This window comes from Lupinus angustifolius, chromosome LG04 (assembly GCF_001865875.1).
Source record: "Lupinus angustifolius cultivar Tanjil chromosome LG04, LupAngTanjil_v1.0, whole genome shotgun sequence".
Classification (NCBI taxonomy): Eukaryota; Viridiplantae; Streptophyta; class Magnoliopsida; order Fabales; family Fabaceae; genus Lupinus; species Lupinus angustifolius.
In genome coordinates this window covers 12,576,251-12,587,515 of record NC_032012.1, presented here as the reverse complement: position 1 = coordinate 12,587,515, position 11,265 = coordinate 12,576,251, and positions in this window count along the sequence as shown.

Sequence of the window (11,265 nt, the reverse complement as noted above, 5' to 3'; positions counted from 1 at the left end):
ATATAATAAGAACAAAAGTTAAGTATCATCACCCAATTATATTCATATCAATAACACTAGATGATTTTCATCCTTAGTCAACCACCATTTGCCCTAAATGTAAATAAATCATTGTCATTATTATTATTATCATCATTTACATATACATATGATCATTCAAATAAAATAATTAAATGTCAATGTAAATTATGATTCAACATAATTCAAATGTTTGTTTGAATTAATTACTATTTTCGGCAAAACCATGCAACCAAATCAAAGTTTAGATGTTTTTTTTTTTGTAAAAAGGTGACTCTTATATTTGCTAGGTATATGTGCACCAATGCTAAATGCAAATTCTTATTTATTAATGATAAATTAGGAAAATGGATTGTTCTGACCTTCCACCATTTCAAGACATCTAAATCTCCATCTTCATTAAAATTAATCTCTCAAGTTAGTTCATCCAAGTATGCATCTTATTGAGACCTTTCACCTTGACTTATAAGATTTTGATAACAATTAACAAACAAAATGGAAAATAAAAAACAATTAAACTGTCCATAGACAAAAATAGATAAACTTACATCAAACATCCTTTTTTGCTTGAACCGTGCATATTTGGAGTTTGAGTCCTTGTAGTTGTAATGCTTATTTGCATAATTGAGTTAGAAGAATTGTTGTTTGCATACTTTTCAAAAATAATGTGCAACTTTGAACTCACATGTTCTATCTTTTAAGTAGTAGTGGAATCAACAACTTATGAGAGACAATATTACAGCATACCCAATTTCATTCATGGGTCAAGAATCACTCTTATAGCAAGCATAACATAAAATCATTCAAATATTTGTTAAACTTGACAACCATCTTCTCACCCATTTTCTTTATGACTTCATTTTCACCATTTAAACTTTTAAGAACACATTGAACTTTCCAAACTTGCTTGAAATATAAGTTAGTAATATGATAAGATCTGTGAGAGATCGATTCGGTTATTTGAAAGAATATGTATAAGAAATCACAAGTTTTTTGTGTTCTTGTCCACTTTTATACCAAAGGGAATTTAAAAAAATATGCATAAGAAATCACATTTTTTGTGTGTTATTGTCCACTTTTATACCAAAGGGACAATACTAATAAGTAGGACATACAATGGAAAATTATCCAAAGCACATATATATTTGAGAGTCTTAAAAAAAGGGGATATATAAAAGATATGGGGAGTAAACTCAAATGAAAATCAATCAAAAATTCAATGTCAAAAGATGTAGTTTGTCATTGTCAAAAAATGGGGAGATTGTGAAGAAGAGTCTCCCCTTGAACTTGGCTAGGTTTTTTATGAAGACATCAACATCAATAAAAAGAATTTTGTTTTTGAAGAGCTTGTAGTATGGAAAGCATAAGTTCATAGATAAAATTTAATTTGCTTTCTAGTATAGATCTTACCTTTATAGTCATTCATACTTTGATATCACATAAAGCTCCTGAAAAATGTTTTACAAAGTTTTAAAAGGGTGAAAAATATTTACAAAGTCCTAAAAAAAGTTTTTAGAAAATGAAATAGCATATTACTTGAAATAGAGTAACATATTACCTGATTGGGGGAATTGGCCAGTAACTCATTTTTGTAGTGGACAATCGATTACGGTAGTGAGTAATTGATTACTCTATTGGATAGTAAAGTCTAGTAACTGAAAACCACAATACAACAACCATTACTGTGTGATGGAAGTGTTGCTTCGAAATTGAAACTCAACCAGCACATACCCAAACAAACTAGTACCTTCTCAAACATTTTGTATCTCTATTATGTAACTTGGAACCCTTATGAACTATATAATATCATTCTTAACATATGGAAATGTACAACACTTACACACAAGAAATTTACAACTTTTTGGAATCAACCTTTATAAGTTTTAAATTTTTTGCACTTTCAAAGTTTCTAGAAAACAGAGCATAATGTGATATTGAGTTGTAGCTTTGTTATAAAGGACTCATACATGAATTAGATTGGGTGTAGTAATCCTTAGCCTTTTGAAAAGTCTTCTTCTACTTCTCAAAACTAAGATCATCATAAGGTTTAGTGAGTTTTATGTAACAAGAAAGTGGTGTGCTTTCTTGAACAAATTTGATTTTCTAGAAGAGAGTCTTAGTGTGAGACTTGTAACAGAAACTCAAATTGATATAGTGGAAATCCCTTGAATTAGGTAAAAGGGATTGGATATAGCCTTTAGTTGAATAAGGTGAACCAATATACATTGTTGTGTGATTCTCTCTAACATTCTCTTTTTAAAATTATGCAACTTTTTGTTCTTCATAATTTGCTTCCATTGAAATTCTAATGTAGATTTTTTCAATAGAGCAATTTTGTTGCAAACCTAATTCACCCCTGTGAATACCCAATTCTGTCCGGCCCAAAAATACTTCAAAAAACCAAATTTTCCATAAATATTTTTTAATACAAATTTCATCAAATCAAATACATATTTTATGTGAATCTGATTAGATTACATGAATTATTTTTGATAGAAAGGGGGAATCAAATCAAACAAAGGAATTCATTAGCACTTAATGAATTTTATTTCAATTGCCTCCAAAGAAAATTATTTCCAAAAATAAAGAGATAAATGTTATATGAATATTTAATGAATGATCCATGACATCATAATGACATATATTTAATCCATTTTCGCTTTTTTATTTAGAGGAAATTCAAAACTGATTTTTTTAGTGACTTAACGGTCATTTATTAGCAAGAATCGTTTCCTCTTAAAAATAAAAAAAAATGCGCATTCATGGATCTACAGAGAAAATATATTACGACTCTACAAAAATAAAGTTTTTATAAGGTTTTTTTTAGAAAAAAAGAATAATAATAAATAAATAAATAACCTTAGACTTCTTAAGAATTTTTGGTCATAGCATTTTTTTATGAAAAGTATCCCAAAAAACAAAACAATACCCAAATGCAAGTTAATCAAATTTCAAATAATAACAAGATCTTGCTTGGTTGTTTTTTGCAAATCTTGTATTGAAAAGATTAATAAAATCACATGTTAATTGCCTTAATTTACAAAGATTTGTTGGATTTTTTAGAGTGAGACATGTGAGTAATTTGTAGTAAATTAGAATCATAGAATTAAAGGAGTGAATAACAATTTAGCCATGTGCAAAAAATTACATTAAATAATGATTGAAATTAGCTCTTATTTAGGAATTATTAAATCAAATCTTATCATATGAATTAATTGATGACCATTTTATTCCTTATTAGTTGCACACATCAGTTTCTGTGCTAAAAGAAGACACACGGTTGGAAGAAAAAAATTAGAGAGAAAAATTACAAAGAGAAAAGTGAAAAGGAAGAGAATTTGCATTGAAGAGAGTAAAAAAAAAGCAACATCAGTTTCTGTGCTAAAAGGGAGAGAAAGACTTTTTTTTACACACGTGATCCTGTGTGGTTGTGTGCAAAGCAATGGTTGTGTTCCTCCATTAGTGGCTGTAGGATCTGTTTACTTTTATAAATCTGCGTTGACCATCCACGACGAGCCAATCACATTTGGAAACGTCACGCGGATACACTGCACACCACCACACCAGAGCGTAACGCGTGTGAGAACACGAGATTCAGTGTAGACGCGTGCATCACATGATCCTGCACCCTCGCTCATCCAACACCCCATGGCGTGCCACGTGCACCAGCGTCCCTCCCTCCAACCAGTCTCCGACACATCAGCGGTCCCAAGCAAACTACAATACTCCCGTCCACACCATGTCCATTCTCTTTAAGCCTCAACATGCCTATTTCCTTTGGGTTCCATGTAATTTTTTACACATGAAAATTGTATTAGTAATTTTATTACAAGTGTCATCATTTTAAGTAAATAATTTCACCAATAATTATTTTGAAAATAAAAAATGCAAAAAGTAAATTTTTCATAAGCTTTTTATCAGTAATAATGGGGTCAATATGCATTATGGGTTTATTATAATGAAGTTGTGCAATGGTGAATAAATCATACCAAGTTTAAATCAATATGTATACTATATACCGTAAAAAAAGTATGAAACTTGATTATTTGTAAATTTATTTTGAAATCTCATTTGTATTATAATTGTATAAAAAGTAAAAGGTCTTATGTGAAATAAAAATCTTATGTGATGATAACTAAATTACACCAAGTATAAATCAATACGCACATATCATATACTATAAAAAATAAATAAAGTATGAAATTTGATTATTTGACAAAAAAATAATAACCTTTTTTTCTAAAAAATAAAATAAACAAAAATTAGAAATTTTTTAAAACCAAGTTTTAATATGAGTTGCGGTATCGGAGTAAGGGATATGTTGCGCTCATATTTAAAAAAAAAATTAGATAAAGAAAAATTAGGATTTCTTAACTAAGTTTTAATATGAGATGCGGTAGAGGATGTAGAGGCTATGTTTCACTCATATCTTTTTAAAAGGATTTTTAAATAAAAAACAAAAAATGGGGAATTTGCCAATTAAGTTTTAGTATGAGATGCGATATCGGACGTAAAGGCTATGCTTTGATCATATTTTTTTTTTAAAAAAGTATTTAAACTTTACTATTTTTAAGAAATAAGATTAACCCAACCAACAAACTTTTTTCTACCCAAAAAACTACGTAGTCTTGATTCTCATAAAGAGGATACATAGGACTAAGATCACTCTTGTCACACATAATATTAAAATAATTTTTTTTTGGTAATAATATAATTATAACACAATTAATAATCCATACAATATAATAGGGTATCGTTCAAATGGGTAACTAGGGTGTTAATACATTCTCTAATGTGTAATCGACTCCCGAACTTGGATATCAAAGTCCAAGACGCAATGTGATTGTGCCAAAAGTTTTTTCTACATTTTTGACTGAAAAAATGTAGTGGCGACTCTAATAAGGTTTTGCCGCCGAAAATCGGGGTGCGATAACTGGCGACTCTGTTGGGGAATTATTTTTAAGAGAGTCAGACTCATAAACGTTAAATGCATGAACTTCTTGAAAGTACGCATGTCAAGAGGAGTACTTTGGAAAGCTTGCCCACTATGTGTTTTGATGAGGACAACTTGTATTTCATAAGAGCTTGAAGATCATCAACAAATCAACATGCTTAAGCCTCAAGATTGGTATTAGACTTAGACTAGAAATTAGTTTAGGTTGAGTCTAAGGCTTAGGTAAACTCAATACATGTCTCATATACATAATTCGTTAAATAATTTTATTTTGAGATATGACATTCATAATATGTTCATGCATCATATATATACATGTTATCTGTGCATCCTAGGCATAAACTTAGTGTTGAACATGTATAAGTTAAGTGCATAACGTATTTGAGTATTGCAATTTAAAAATACACTTAGAAATATGCAGTTAATCGATTAAGGTAAATTTTAATCGATTAACATAAGTTTTTGAAAAGCAGTTGGAACAGAAAACTTGGAAAACCGAATCAGTTACAATTTTGTATCTCGTTAATCGATTAACCAGGGATTTAATCGATTAACTGGGCTGCAGAATGATTTCTTTATAAACTACGTTTTCAGAATTCAAGCCATAACTTGGGCTGCATTAAGAACCAAATGTTTTTCAAGAAAACGACGAGGTTAATCAATTAAGCCTTCATTTAATCGATTAAAATCAGCTCTATGTTAATTTATTAAGCAACTATTTAATCGATGAAAACCACTAGTTTTTTAGATTATTTTTTTACATTTCGAATCATGTTTAATTGTAATTTGAATCACCTATTTACCCCTCTTTAGGTGAAGTTAGAGACCTTGTTAGCCAACATTTAATAGGTCATTATTGATATGTCCATAATATTTGTAAAACAATATTTTTTTAAAATTAATATTCATCCCTTTTATGGAATCATTTTTTACTAATTAAAATATGTAAAAATAAGAGTTAAGTAGGTGATAATCATTAATAAAAAAATATCTCTTTAAAGTCAAGATATGATGCGGGTACGAGTATTTCTGAATCTCTCACTTAAAGCGAATACACAAACATTTTATAAAAATCTTATCCCCTTAAGTCGAGATGCGGTTAAGAAACGAGCATTGTTGTTCCACTCACTTAAAGTGGATATGTGGGTAATTAATAAAAATCTTATCTCATTAAGTCGAGATGTGGTGCAGACATGAGTGTTGTTGTCTACTCAATTAAAGCGAATAATTAATAAAAAAAACTTATTCGTTTATGTCGATTTGTAGTGTGGAAACGAGCATTGCTCCATCACTCACTTAAAGTGAGTTAGCTGGTAATTAACATATATTTTTATCTCTGTGAGTCGAGTTATGATGTGGACACGAGTGCTATCATCTCATTCACTTAAAGTGAGTAAGCACATAGTTAACAAAAGTGTATCCCCTTAAGTCAAGATGTAGAGTGAACACTAATTTTGTTGCCTCACTCTCTTGAAGTGATTATACACATTATAATTGCCAAATCTTTCTTCAAGAATTAAATAAAAATCAAATCAATCTATTAACCATCACTAATCATTTTTTTTTTAAAATCAGAGTTATGTTGTATTAATTTCTCTATTACACATAGGAATATGTACGAGCAACATGATATCTTGTCAGACACGAAAATAAAATATTTTTTAATAAATACATTTTTGATAAAATAAATTAAGGGTATAATTAAATCAATTGAAGTAACGATTGTACCGTTTTATTATGGACATACATAAAACTAAATTCTACCCGATCCACAATCGACTCTCGTACTAAGAACTCTTCCTGAGATGATCATGCTATCTAATTTGAGCATGTTAGAGAATTTTCTACATTTTAATCGCAAAAAAATGTATTGTCGCCTACAAATCTGTTGGATAAGTCGAAATTGAGTTTTATCACTTCCTAAGTCACGTAGTCAATCTTGAACTGAAAATTGGGTCATGTCAATAGACAATTACTGCCTCATCATTGCCCAACATGCAACAGAGAAGTTGTGCTTTCAGGGCCACTCTACATGTTAGAGCCGACCAGGTTTCTTTCTGTCCCCTATAGTAGTGTTCGTCTCTATTCCACCACTCCACATGTCCTCCAAATATTTGTCATATTGCCAGAAAAAAGTAATAGATATTTCTATAGTAGAAATTAACACAATCATTGCTTAATCATATTAGTCTATTATATTAGTTTCTGCGTGTGTTAGTGCCCCTGGTTTTGCGCTCGTTATTATCCACATGTCCCCTCCAACACATCATCATTCGAATTTCGATGCCTAGGTTTCTGCAACACCTTCTCGTTGTTTCCATGCTTCCACTTATTCACTACCACGTGGAGACAACTCTATGCAAGTATATCTCGTATATTTTTTCTTATTTTTTAATTATGATATACATTATTTCTATTAAAAATAATAATAAGACAAATAATTTTATATAATAAATAATAGAAATGGATATTTATTTATGATAATAGTTGTTTGTAATAATTAATAATAATATTTTTTATTTCTTAAAATAAGTATAATATTGTTTATTAATGTAATAATTTATTTAGACAATATTAATTAATAATTTCATGTTTAAAAATGTATTAGTAATTAATAAAAGTTTATCTCTTTTGTGTTAAGATGTGAAGCAAATATGAGTTTGCTGTTTCACTCACTTATAGTAGGTTAACTAGTAATTAATAAAAAAACTCATCCCTTCTAATAGAGACGAGTTAATAGAGATGTGGTGTAAATATTAACATTGCTACCTTATTCACTTAAAATGGGTAAGCAGGTAATTATAAAAAACTTACCCATTTAAGTGGAGATGTAGTGTAGAGATGGGTACTATTGTCTCACCCACTTAAAATAGTTAAGCAGATAATTAATAAAAAACTCATCCCTTTAAGTCAATATGTGGCGCGTGCATGCGTGCTGCTACTCGAGTCACTTAAAGTGGGTAAGTGGGTAATTAATAAAAAAACTCATCATTTTAAGTCGATATGTGGTGTAGGTATGAGTGGTTCAGACACGAGTGGTGATGTCCCACTCACTTAAAATGGGAGAGCGAATAATTAATAATTTGTTTTATCTCTTTAAGTCGAAATGAGGTGCAGACACGAGCCTTGTTGTCTCACTGAATTACAGTTGGTAAGTATATATTCTAAAAAATATCCATTTGAGTGGAGATATGGTGTAAACACGAGTGTTGCTGCATCATTCACCTAAAGCGGGTAAGCAAATAATTAATAAAAAACTCACTCATTTAAGTTGAGGTATAGTGTGGACACGAGTATAGCTACATCGCTCACTTAAAGCGGGTAAGCGGTTAATTAAGAAAAATCTATCCCTTTGAGCTGACATGATGCAGATAGGTGTATTGTTGTCTTGCTCACTTAAAGTCGGTAAGCTATTAATTTATAAAAATATCCATTGGAGATGAGATGTAGTGTACCCATTAGTGATGTTGCTTCACTCTCTTGAAGTGGATAAAAGACTAATGATTGTGAAATTATCTTTCAAAATTTAAATAAAACTCAAACAATTCATTAACCAACACAAATCAAGTTTTAACTAGAATTACATAGTCTTGATTTCCCATTGCACCTAGGGATACATACGAATATGATAAACTTTTGCCATGCACAATTTTTTTCTTTAATAATTTTAATAAATTACATTAAGGGTATAAAGGTGCATGAAATTAGTGATGAACCATTTTAATATGGATTGACGAGATGCTACTATCTTACCTAATCCGTAATCGACTCCTTAGCTAAAAAATTAGGTACAATAACCATATCTTCCTAAATTGGGCATATAATAATTTTATATCTTTTAACCGTAAAAAACCTAGTGGTAACTCCAAATAATTCGAGAGAGGTCGAAATTGCATTCTACCTCTCCCTAAGTCGTGAAAATGAAGTTCAACCGAAAATTGGATCGTGATAGTCTCAGTCAAGGACAAGAATTGTCTCAGTTCCTTATGGAGAGAGTTCTTCAAAGTGATTGGAACATCTCTATGCTACAAAACATTGTATGACTCATAGTCTAATGGCTAGACATAGCTAGTTAAATATTGCCTGCAAACATACCTCCATTTCTTCACGAGCAAACACCCAAAAAAGTGGTTCTCCCATCTTCCTCTAGAAGAATATTGGTACAAAATCAACCATCACCCTCCATTTATTTATCTCCCTCTAAGTCACTATATGGACATACACTACCCATTATACATGACTATTTGCCACATGCTGCCACAAATTAGCCGCTTCATGAAACCTATTAGAGATCAAAGCTACTATGACATATTTTGCACATTTTGTACGTGATTAATATAAGTACATGACTTGTAATCCTTTAATCAATCAATGTAGATTCACAATATTCATTTTATGCTTCCGCGATATTTTCGCAATATGGTATCAGAGCCTTCATCCCGAGGCTTTGGTAACTGCTACACGTTCTCTATACTAATTATTATCTTTCGCTTACAAGATTCAATAAAGAATCATCTCAAAAATTTGACATAAAGCGGAGAAGTTTGTAGAGAGAGAAGATCGAAGGAAGACATTGCTCAAAAATGATGTGTTCTTCATCAAACACCATCAACAACAACATGCACCTTGTATGGCATTCAAACCCACTTTTGCTCAACCTTAGGCACTGATTGCTCCAATTTACGAGGAAGAAATAAAGAAACATCTTGCAACTCAAAGCTTCCAGATTCTTTTGAGCAACTGGTTGTTTATATGAAAGATAATCCATATGATGCCAAAAATTTTTTTTGCATTCATGTTAAGGGGAATGATGGCCCTGAGGTTGTAATAGTCTTTTCGAAAGGCACAACCAATTGTTGGAGTGCAGTGATTCTATCCTCATCTTCTACCAATGTTCAAGAACATCAACAACAACAACAACAAGATCATCAACATCAACAAGATCAACAACAAGATCAACAAGAAGATCAACAACAACAATAACAACAAGAAGATCAACAAAACAACAATCATACATACTCTAATCATCACACTATCAATCTTGTACAAAGAATAAGAAATCCTTTAATCAATCAATGAAGATTCACAATATTCATTTTATGCTGCATTATTTTTGCATGAATATGGTCAAGATTTATGACTAGGAAAATAATCAAGTGGCTAAGAAAATCCAATCACATGAGGATCGAGATTCCAATCCATCACACTGTTATCAAATCAAATTATCAAGCTGGAGTCATTAACATTTACCCTCCAGCTTGAGGGGGGCTATTAGAGATCAAAGCTACCATGACACATTTTGCACATTTTGCACATTTTACACGTGTGATTAATATCTTAGTTAGTTTGTTAAGAGTTTGTTTAGTTGTTACTTTTATCACAAGTTATCTTTGTATTGTGTATATAAGCACATGACTTGTAATCCTTTAATCAATCAATGCAGATTCACAATATTCATTTTATGTTTCCGCATTATTTTCGCAACAAGACCCTACACTCTAGAGCCACAATATTAACTACTCTTTCACAATCTCTTACAACTTTGAACTCGGCTAGTAGGTACTCTTATTGCTCCAACCGTACACACATATCTCTCTCTCGAGATGCCCTTCACAAAAAATCGGTCTTCGTTTGTACGATTTCTTTAAGGTATCTTGTCGTGTAGGCTAGGTTGGATTATGCGCTTTCTCTTCCAACCCACTCTTGAATACATCCAATATTCCATGTTTCCATTTTTAAAATAAGTATGGATGTCCACATGCATAATTTGAAGATATCCCACAAGACTTGCAAACAATCGAACTTCCCACTCATTATCACACTAGACTCACAAACAACCAGAGTGTATGGAGGAAGAGAGAAAAGTACCATGACTCATTAAAAGAAAGACATGGATGTACAATAAATTTCCTCTCCAATACCCAAATGATCGTTCAGAAGACACTTCAACTCATCTATTCCATCATATCAGTTGCATATTTGTCGTCTGATCCATGACAAACTACTAAACCGTTAGTTTCGATCTCCAATGGACCATGTTGTTTCATGTGTTTCCCTTTACCCTTTTCGTATTTGTGGTTAGTGATAAGGAAGAACACTAATATTAGAGAATTAAAAAGGAAATCAAGAACTCAAGAGAATAAATTCTACAATGCATATACTTTTTCATATATTCCTTCTTCTACAACTTGGTGGCTAAATACTAACAAGTGAAATTTGAGGCCTTTAGCTTTATATTAAAATCATTGCTAATCAATATAATCGGACAACCAAGTGGGACTTTATTTAACTCA